General features: G+C 36.6%; 1 protein-coding gene across 1 annotated transcript in view; it reads right to left on the reverse strand.

Moving 5' to 3' along the window:
- LOC137387861 (protein LTO1 homolog) overlaps positions 1–12,213 on the reverse strand; it is a 39,298-nt gene that overhangs the window by 9,668 nt on the left and 17,417 nt on the right. The gene's annotated exons all lie outside the window — the stretch shown is intronic.

Below are 12,213 nucleotides of genomic sequence, written 5' to 3' on the forward strand. Positions count from 1 at the left end.
TGTGGCATATGACATTATATGTAGGCATATGACAGTAAATGTAGACATATGGCAGTATAAGCATATGACAGTATATGTAGGCATATGACAGTACATGTAGGCATATGACAGTATATGTAAGCATTTGACAGTATATGTAGGCAAAAGACAGTATATGTAGGCAAAAGACAGTATATATATAGGCATATGACAGTATATATAGGCATATGACAGTATATGTAGGCATATGACATTATATGCAGGCATATGACAGTATATGTATGCATATGGAAGTATATGCAGGCATATGACAATATATGTAGGCATATGGCAATTTATGTAGGCATATGACAGTGCATGTAGGCATATGATAATATATGTAGGCATCTGACAGCATATGTAAGCATATGACAGTATATGTAGGCATTTGACAGTATATGTAGGTATATGACAGTATATATAGGCATATGACAGTATATGTAGGCATATGACAGTATATGTAGGCATATGATAGTATATGTATGTATATGACAGTATATGTAGGCACATGGCAGCATATGTAGGCATATGACAGTATATGTAGGCATTTGACAGTATATGTAGGTATATGACAGTATATATAGTGTAGGCATATGACAGTATATGTAGGCATATGACAGAATATGTAGGCAAATGACAGTATATGTAGGTATATGACAGTATATATAGTATAGGCATATGGCAGTATATGTAGGCATATGACAGTATATGTAGGCATATGACAGTATATGTATGTATATGACAGTATATGTAGGCATATGACAGTATATGTAGGCATATGACAGTATATGTATGTATATGACAGTATATGTAGGCACATGACAGCATATGTAGGCATATGACAGTATATGTAGGCATTTGACAGTATATGTAGGTATATGACAGTATATATAGTGTAGGCATATGACAGTATATGTAGGCATATGACAGTATATGTAGGCATATGACAGTATATGTAGGTATATGACAGTATATGTATTGTAGGCATATGGCAGTATATGTAGGCATATGACAGTATATGTAGGCATATGACAGTATATGTAGGCATATGACAGTATATGTAGGCATATGACAGTATATGTAGGCATATGACAGTATACATTGTATGTAGGCATATTTTTATAGACCATTGTTGAAGCACGCTTTCCTACTTGATAGCCTTGGATATTTAGAAATGAAAAGAAGGGTGACCGATTTAATCACATTTTAACCTCCTTTATTGTCACTCTAATGCAGCGGACACGCTAAATATATAAGTGTACATGTTGTTCATGAAAGTTCTGATGCAATGCTTAATTAAACTAGCAACAGTCTTGAAGTCCGATTAAAATACTTCAACAAAACTGTTTTAACTAAGACTATTACGCGTTTAAGGATTGCGTGTAAACTTTCAACAACATGTACATCTACACATATATTTAGCATGTCTGGTGCCTTAATGTATTGTAGATTCTACAAGATATGACAATTTATATATCTTGACAGTATCAGCTATCATGCTATTGCTGGTTGTGCTTTTGATTTAAAAAGAAAACAAGATGTGTGTCTCAGAAAAAAATACCAGCAAATAAAGGCCAAAGTAGGAGTACAGACAGTGATGAAATTTCAGAATGCCGATGGTCTAATTTAAGAAAACAGTCGCAGCGTGAAACAAACAAAGATTTGGTTGCCTGCTCTGTTGCTGTAGATGAAAGTACTTACATGATTGATACTGCATAACTAGCCATTTCTACTTTTAGAGTAGACTTCGAAGCGCAGTAAGAGCTTGGAAGACTTGAGAGCATTATATTTATGAATGGATTAACAACTGGAAACAAAATTTTTGAAAACATGTCAAAGTACAGCTAGCATAAAACTGCTTTAGAACAAACTGGGAGTTACAACTGATGAAGCACGAGTTATGAACAGGGAAAAAGTCGACTGGTAGGAACAATGCAAGTGAAGATGTAGTTACTACCATATCAGCAGACCATAGATCAAAAAGTATAATAGAAAACAGTAGTTGGAATTTGGGACCACCTAGTAATTTGTATGTTCAGTGTCATTCATGTCAGGAACCCACTTTCTTCAAAACATAGATACTAGAGAAAGGCGGGCTAGGTTGGCAATGGGGGTAAGTTGGCACTCGACACTTTTCAAAAAACTTTCCAAGCTTAGGAGCTACCGTAATTGAACACCAGGGAGCTCCATTTTCTAACCCTTCCTATATGGTGCAGGTCAATTGGAGGTAGCGTTCAAATAGCAGCGGGCGTTGTATTTTCAAATGGCTCGTCAGAATTTCAGCAAGATAAATTTAGCCCTTTCACGGGCGAAGAGAATGTCGCCTATATTTGGCCCTCTTCTTTTGGTGAGCTATATTAAACCCTTTGGATGCAGACCAGTTTTTGGTTTATCCTCTGATAAGCTCAAAGAAAGAACGTTGAGTGATATGGATATGACGCTTACTCGATCTGTAGGAGACATTAAGGGCTGCAGAGGTAACAAAGCTACAACTAAGCAAATTAGCTGATGGAGACAAGGTAAATGATATATTGCCATAATAAAAAAGGTTAGGTTAGGCTAATTTTGCGCTATATATCTAATACAATTTATGCTTTTGTTGTTATTTATTAAATAGCCATAGCTAATGGTTAAATAAACTAGGTTTATAAGGCAACAGTTCATTACATACTATGAGAGTGAATAAACCACACTTGTTATAGCTTGTGTTATGATTCATACAGGTAACTATTTTTACTGTTATACTTTAATTGTTGTATCTACATGTTAACTGATTACACACTATAAGAGTGAATAAACCCCATTTGTTATAGCTTGCGTTGTTATTCATACAGAAACATAACATAAGTTATTGGTGATGAGGACAGGATATTCTTGAGCAGTACCACAGAGAAAATTACAAGAAAATAACCCAAAAACCTATGCAACATCCTCAGTATATACAAGCATGTCTTCGGAAGTGGATAAGCTAACTGAAGCATTTATGGTTCAAAACAAAAATATGGAAAAGCAACAAAAATCCCATCTGGAAGAAAATAAGAAACTTATGGAACTACTGGTGAAAGGTCAAACTGAGGGAGCAGCTAAGCTAGCGCCATCAGCAGCTTTACCCAAGTTTTCAACATCCAGCCACAGAACTATTCACTGATTACATGAATTGATAATACACTTTTGTAGCAACTCCCTCGATACCTAAGGAGAGCAAAATTAATGTGTTCTTAATTAATCAGTCACCTGTTATCTACAATGAAATCAGCAACATGGCTGGCCAACTGGAGACTACAAAACTTATAAATTACGTTACCATGGAAGAAATAGATAATTTCCTAAAAGAACGATATGATCTTACACAATTTATAGTACGTGCGCGTTATAAATTCTAGAGTACTATTAAAAGAACACATGGAGAAACTATTCATTAAATAACGAATAGAATTACACAGGAAGAGACCACACATGAATTTTCTAATATCAATGATCCATTAGATGAAGCTATGAGAGCGCAGTTTGTCTGCTCAGTAAAAAATGAGGCAGATCTCAAAGCACTGTTCAGAGTAAAAGAAAATGAGCAATCCTTTAAAAGAGCTATTGAAATCGCAACTGAAACAGAGGATGCAGCCAAGGTAGCTGTATATGGAGAGCAACAAAGTGTCAACCAGGTACAACTAGATCATAGAACTAAGACGCCAACAGGAACTTCAAACTACAAAAAAAAACAAGACAAAGAACTTTAAATTGCTACAGATGCAATAAACTACACATACTGCTAAGGAATGTCCTTACAGATCTGCTACATGTAATTTTCTGCAGAATTTGGGTCATCTAGGAGTTGCCTGCCGAAAAAGAAAAGTAACTACTAATAAAAAGCCTATAGCAAAGAAATCTACAACAAAACAACAGCTTGAAACTATTCGAAGAATACATATGGAACAACTTCAAAAGAATAATGAGATGGTAAAAAAGATAGTAGAGATGGAGTTAGATACAGGAGCTAGTGACAACTTCATTACCGAAAAAGTCTGGTGTAAATTTGAAAAACCTGTACCTTTTACAACTGCAAACTACGAATCTGTTTCAAAACATCCTATTGAAGTAATTTGACAGTGCCAGCTGAATACTAAAACAGAAAACAATATTGCCTTGAACTTTGTAGTTGGCGGCGTTCCAAATCTCAATCTGATAGGAAGAGAAGCAATCAAACTATTAGGGATATCAATAAACAACCTGCTCAACCAACAAACTACTCAACTTGTAATATTCCTGAAACTCTAACGACTCGTGTGTATAGATCAAAGATACCACACACAATAGTATACTTATCATATTATGGGTGGATGACATAATCATCGCTGCTAAGAATCTCGAAACAATCACATCTGTAAAAGATATGTTACACGCCAAGTTTCACATGGATGATCGAGGCCCTTTAAAATGGTTTCTTGGTATAGACTTTGAACGCACAGAAAATGGGTGTTATAAGATGAGTCAACAACGCTATGTTGATGCCATTCTAAAACGCTTCAATATTACTGATGCCAGGACTGCCAACAGCCCGGCTGACATGATTATACAACTCCAGAAAGCCACAGATGATGAACACAATGCTTTTCTCATCAATAAGTTCCCATATTGCCAAGCCATAGGTAGTCTTATTTACTTGATGACATGTACACGCCCTGAAATCTGTTGGTCAGTATCAAAGTTATCACAATACTTAGACAAGCCAAGCTTAACACACGCCACTGCTCTTAAACGAGTATTAAGGTACATAAAGGGGACTAAAGCGTACTATCTGTTTATACAACTGCAGACAACCTGCTAACCGCACATACTGATTCCGACTGGGCAGGTAGTATCGATGACCATTGATCGACTACTGGGTACCAATGTACACCAGGCAGCTCGCCTGTAAGCTGGAAAACCCGCAAACAACCTACTGTAGCACTTTCTAGTTGTGAAGCCAAATACACGGCCCTAACTGAGAAAACAAAAGAAATGCTTTATCTTCGCAGCTTCTGTAACCGTATTAAAATACCTACCCCTTTGCCATTATACAGTGACAACCAGGGAGCGATATCTATTGTTACTAACAATGGTAAACATCATAGTCACACTAAGCATATTAACTTGCGATATCATTTCGTGAAAGAACAGATCGGCATCGCATACGAACATGTATCATCCTATGACAATCTGGCCGATATCCTCACTAAGCCACTCGGTACAACGCAACACCGTCTAGCTGTTAATAAGCTTGGGCTTGACGGGGGGGGGTGTGTTGAGAGGACAACCCCATACTTGTTTACATTGCTCTGTATACCTGATTACGTGTGTTACCTGACGATATCACTACTAATTAGATATCATTGTGATTCATTAATATATATATATATATATATATATATATATATATATATATATACAGTGAAACATGGATAACTCAAACTTCACGGGGCCGAGCGAAAGTGTTTGAGTTATCAGAGCGTTCAAGTTATCAGAGCACGGTCACAAGTGAATGTATTTATCAGTAGATACATATACAAACTACATGTATATATAAAACTAAAGTATAAGTTGTTTGTTGTAAGTCAAAGGGCATCTGATGTAGAATTTTAAAGTATTTATCAGAAAGTATAGATACTTTTATACACTTGAGATTTGTGTGTTGTTTTAGGTGATGTGACTGCTAGAACTTTTTCAGATTAAAATTGGCAAAACCTTATCGCGGTTAAAACGCTCGGAAGACTTTTTTTTTCTGAGTGTTTTACTCGAGATCAATTTTGCCAATTTTAATCTTAAAACGTCTTGTCAGTCCCATCACCTAAAACTGCAAACAAATCTCAGCCCAATATAAAAAATATCTATTCTTTCTGATAATTTTTAAAACTGGACATAAGTAAACATTTATGACCAATGCAAAAAAGCATGCTTTACATCTGATCAGTTGTTTCATTTAAAAAACTTATCGAGTGTATTATGTGACAAGGCACTTTTTGGACAAAGATCAACAGTGTGACTTATTGTAGAAATAGATTTTAAACAGTTATTATAGTCCTTGCACTCTCTCGTATCTATAAAACGTCTGAGGACATCTAAAGCGTTGTTTGCATCAGCCAAGGTAGGTGGATCAGGTTCAACAATCCCAGCCTCATCCTCTCTATCGGACTCACCGAGAGTACCACAATATGTCACGGACTGCACAATCTCTGCATCACTCAAATGCTCAGCAACAGTAATGTCTGCATCAACCACTAAAAGCTCATCTGCAAAACCAAACTTGAATTTAAGCTAAAGTAACACTATTTTTAAAACATTTGTTAGGCACCTTAGACAGTCATAAATTTAGCCCTTTATCGGGTCGAGTTCATAATAATGTAACAGCATTGGCTATTTCAAGATTACTTACTTGCTGTCACATTTGATGTAGAATCTATGGTGTGTATTAGAAGATTTAGATTTCTCACAGTGTCACCTTCTTCATTATCATCAGCAGTTGAAGTTGCATCTGTTTGATCAAGGTTGGTATGACCAAACCCGTGGTGAAAACAGTTGGCAATCGTTTCTTTTGTGACACGGCTCCATGCTCTGTCCACCCAGCGTATTGCTTGCAAAACATTGATAGAAGCATCTGGCTTCTTTCCATGAGTGTCAATGTAATCAACAGCGAATTGCAAAACTTGCTGACGATAGTAAGATTTAAAAGTTCGAATGATTCCTTGGTCCATAGGTTGCAGCACGCTTGTGGTATAGGGTGGTGTAAATAGAAGCCTGATTGACATAAGCCCATTCATAGTTGGGTGTGCTGGACAGTTGTCAATGATGAGAAGCACTTTTCTGTTTTTTCTGGTCATCCGGCGATCAAAATCTCTTACCTATGTTTGAAGGATGCCACTCACCATCCAAGCCTTCTTATTGTGGTAATACTGACATGGAAGGTTAGTAACATTTTTAAAACAGCGGGGATTTTTGAACTTTCCTATTACAATAGGAACTTCCTTCTCGGTGCCCGACATATTAGCACAAAGTGCCACAGTCAGTCTTTCTTTTGACAACTTCCCTCCACTACACTTCTCCCCTTTAAAGTGCAACGTTTTGTCGACCATGAGCTTGTAAAACAACCCGGTTTTGTCCATATTGAATATGTCATCATAAGTGTACGTTTGAAGTAATGGAGTAAGCACCTCTTCTTTCCACTTTTCCACTTCTCCAACATTAACTGCAGCTGACTCTCCAACAACTATCTGACTGCCAATAGAATGCCTTTTCTTCGACCTGTCGATCCAACCGCGAAAAACAGTAGTATCCTTTCCTAAATCCTGTAAAAACATGTTAGCCTTTCCTAACAAAATTGGCCCATCGATAGGTACGCCTTCACTATGCACTTGTCTAAACCATGTCAATAATACACCATCCAAATCATCGTGCGACGTTGAACGATCTCTTAGCCTTGATGAATTTTGGTCACATAACGATCTTATTCTTTCTTTTTGTTTAATCCATGTTGACACTGTACTTTTTGGAAGATTTTCTCTTTTTGATAATGCTGATAGCTTTTGTCCTGCTTCGATTTCCTCAAGTATTTTAAGTTTGTCAGAAGGTTTCCACGCTTTTCTTTGCTTGCATGATGCCATCGTAAAGCGGATGTCTGTTGTAGCGGAGGCCAAGCCACGAGCCTATTTGTGACATTTTTTCTTCATGTATCCACATATAATCACTGTTACTATATGTATTTTGCATGCTGTGTCTATTTTTATTAAATTTTTATTGCTAATACCTTCTAACGTTTATAGCTTGGCCGTAACTAAGCGAACGTCTTAGCGACACTATTAATCATTTTTACACGATTTCTTTTTCGGTTCCATTATACGGTACCGGGGAAATTATATGTACACTATACGCGTATAAAAAGCGCTTTCGTTAAGAAAACAGAGTAGTCTCAGCTCCGCGACTAGTGGAAACTCCTTCGAAATAAATTGAACGAAAACCACGTTTGTGAATTCAGCAAAAAACTGTTCGAGTTAACGGTGCTGAGGTCGAGTTATATAAAGCCATTTATCATTGCGTGGGAACAGACCAAGCAAATCCATTCGAGTTAACCATGTGTTCGATATATCCGAGGGCGAGTTATCCATGTTTCACTGTATATATAGACAGAGAAACTGTACATTATATTTAGACCCGAGCAGGCAACTTTAAATAAACGATCAGAACTCATGTCATCATGTAGACACAGAAACCAATATTTACTTGAGAACATATAATGGCCAATTATACCTCTAATTCCAACTTTGAGTTTCAAGCTTTTAGCTTTTTAATTCTTTTAATCCTAACATTTAGTGATGAAAATAACTGCTCTATACACATTCACACTACCTGACGATTGCAGCTGGCTCGCTGGCTGTATGAAACCAATGGTTGTAGTAATAAATTGAATAAACTTTACACTAATACTTTTGTATTTTAGCTCCATTTTATATTGAGCACTCTTAGTGTACATATATGAAACAAAGTATACATGCGTATATTGCTCCTATCGTCGAGCACTCTGAATATATTGACACTATGGAAAAAGTTAACTTCAACTATTCCACAAAGAATATTCCTATGCAACCAAGGAACACATACAAAAAAGCTATCATCAACAAAACTGAACAACTCATCAGACTGAATGAGAAAGGTTTACGATGTTATTAGCAAACCTTGTTTGCTTATAGACAAACTACAAAGAAACAAGTAAACCTTGTTTGCTAATAGGCAAACAAGGTTTACTTGTTTGATTATTAGCTTAGTTTCCAATTGATTGCTTAAGACATGCATATATGGTTAAATGTAACAATCTCTTTTTAAAATAGTTTATCAAATTGAAGTGTTATTTAGAATTGCATGGCTATCTTTTTGCAATCACTTATTATAGTTATTTGCATGTTTGCTGCCAAACTGATCATGGTCATTAGGCAGCAATTGCTCTTGAGAACTTTAGCAGGGTACTTGTTAATGAAATTTGAATTTATTTGCTTTCCACCTTTTTCTATCTTTTCTCACTGCTAAACAACAGCTGTTGTTAGGTTTTTTTGTTGAAGTTAAAGCTTGACTTAAATCTTTGACAAATCATAGTCACGGTATGATAGTTGATTTTGCCCATTATTTTATGGCTATTAATAATATGTTTATTAGCTAGTTGGAGGAATTGAAGACCTACAATTTTTTCTGAATGCAGCCGAGAGCTTTTTTATTGATTTCATATCTGATAAAGTTAGCTATGTATAAAAAATGATTGGTTTGCAAATACCAGTCATTTGCATATTTTCAATTATGAATCCAATTTGAAGCGAGTCTAACAAAAAGCAAGCATGCCGTTAATTGAACATACAATTGTAATAAACTTTAAACAAAAAATGGTTACATGAAACATATGGCGTGAGGGACCATTTATTTCAATATATATGTTCTGTTGAGCACAAAAGAGAACGAGAGAGCCAAGTTTTCCTTTGATTTTCCCAAACATATGGTAGGCCTAAGGGACTGAACCACATCTGTAGATTTTTTCATTCCCTTTTTTCTTATTGTAGACTCAGAGTTAACTTCTGTTGCTGAAGCTCCCGTTTCGCAAAGTGATGTTGAACAATTAGCTGAACCAGCTTTAGCAGTGTATGTTATGTTTACAGGCGTTGGCCAGGTTTTGGCTAGTAGGATAAAATTTAATGATGCTCAGCGACTTCATCTCTTTGAAAACCACTTTTAACCTGCATTTTCATATGAGCTTCCTTCCAAATTTTTTGCTAGAGGTAGAAGATTCAAGTTGGATCAGTTGACAAAAGGACCATGACTCAGATATTCACCTAGTCAGGATGGAAGCTTTTGTATTTACCGCTCCCTCTTTGTCAGAAACTCAAATGCTAAAATATTTGTCACAACTGTGTTTCGTGATTTTCAAAAGTGTAGGGAAGCTTTAACCAGGCACAGGAAAGATGAGTCACATATGCGCGTCATGGAAGGTGCTAAGAATTTTGCTAAAACAACAAAGAATGCTAGTCTGAAAATTAATAATCAACCGAGTGTGACATCAGAAAATATTGGTAAAGAAACCCTGCACATTTTATGCACAGTGATTAGCATGCTTCATTATCTTGCACGGCAAAAACTAGGAACTCGTGGACACCGAGACGATAGCACTAGTGACACTGCAAATCGTGGGAATTTTATTGAGCATTTCACAATTGTGCTGATAATGATTTTTTGTTGGCAAAGCATGTAGAGAGTTGTGAGAAAAATCAGAGGGACACTAGTAAGACTATCCAAAATGGATTGCTGGAAATCATGGGTTAGTTTCATGGGTCAGAGAAGACATTGTGAGACGAGTAGAGAAGGCTGAAATCTTCAGCACTTTAGCAGATGAGGTGACCGATGCTGCTAACTAAGAACAGTTGTGTGTGTGTCTTTGGTTTGTTGACATTATAAAAGGGACCCACACAGTGTGTGATGTGTTTGTAGATTTTATAGAGGTTGAGAGAAAAACGGGTGAGGAGTTAGCTACCAACAAAATTTCATTGATCGAAAAGCTAGACTTAGAACTGATGCAAGTGAGACGACAAGGATATGATGGGGCAGCAAACATGTCTTGAATGAGAAAAGGAGTATCAGGAAGATTATTAGCTCAAAAAGACCTTGGTATCTATCCCCACTGTAATTCACACAAACTGAACTTGGCTATTATAGCAAGTGGTTGTATCATTCCAACAATCAGAGATGTGAGTGCAGTGATGGGTAAAATTTATTGTTTCTTTAAGAATTCTCCAAGAAATTCAAAAAATATTTGAACACCATCTTCACAGAAAATGCCCTGGAAAGAAAGCAGAGAAAACTGAAAGACGTGTGCAGCACACGCTGGGTTCAGAAGCATAAAGCCTTTGATGAAACAAGCTTTGCTGATTGGTATTCTGAGGCTGAGAAATTGGCTGAAAGTTTTAATGACATACTGGCCAAACCAAGGACTAATGCAAGAGTGGTTCCCTGAGGAAACCATCATTGTGACACTGCTGAAGACTACTTTCGGGTGACAATCTTCACCCTTTTTCTAGACCATATTCGGAGTGAGATGGAAAGCAGGTTCACAAAGAGCAGAGTTATGGTGAATTTGTTGTGCAAGCTTTGTCATGATGGTACTAACTCACCACTAAGTTCTGAAGAACTGGAAAAACTGAAGCTCTTTGACTATACTGATCTTCCTTCACCATCGCAAATGAATATAGAGTATTCTAGATGGATTAAAGGATACCTCCAAGAAAATAAACTTCCTGACACCATTAGTGACTTTGTCGCAAAGTGTGATGTGGATATTTACCCTAATGTTCACAAGCTGCTGAAAATTTTGTTGACAAGGCCTGTGACTACATGTGAAGTGGATTGAGGAAATTGTGAGCTAAAACTGCTCAAAACATGTCTGAGGACCACTACATCTGAAAACTGGCTCTCAAGCTTAGCACTACTATTTGTTCACTCCAATTTTTCTATGGATTACAAGGGAGTTGCAGCTAGATTTGCTAACGCTAAGCCAAGAAGATTGACAATAGAGATGTCCTTGTGGTGATGGAATTTGTTTAATCTATTTGCTGTTGTATAGTTTTGCAGACAGTTTGGCTAGTCACCTAAACAACATGCAGTATATCTTTGATTAAAGACAAACACTATTCAGTAATTATTCTGCATTTGTATCAGTTTATAGCTATAGATGTACATGTACATAATAGACGCTAGCATTGCTTGCGAGTTTGGAAACTTGATTTTATTTTATTGCTCAACTGTTTGTTAACTTTTTGTTTACATGTAATCTTGATATATATAGTATATTAAGCATTATAGAACACCAATTTAATTAATCATATCTAATGTAAATTTTTACCTCTAAACGTGTTGTTTGCTGCAAACAATCGATTACACATTTTTGGGCTCAAACACACCTTTCCTTTATTCTAAGATGCTTATATTACAAAAAGTTCTGCTAGTGCAGGGCCAGCCAAAAAAGGGGCTGCCCTGACCCCACCCCCAGACCCTTCACACTCTAAATCTATTACACATATTTTGCAACGCACACTTTTTTCCTAGATCCGCCCCTGAAGACCTATTATGCATGCTTTTAAAACATTGATTGACAAACAAAGGAAATATGGTAAGATTCAAAGAGGCACAAGCTATCAT

This window comes from Watersipora subatra, chromosome 2, assembly GCF_963576615.1.
Source record: "Watersipora subatra chromosome 2, tzWatSuba1.1, whole genome shotgun sequence".
NCBI classification, from domain to species: Eukaryota; Metazoa; Bryozoa; class Gymnolaemata; order Cheilostomatida; family Watersiporidae; genus Watersipora; species Watersipora subatra.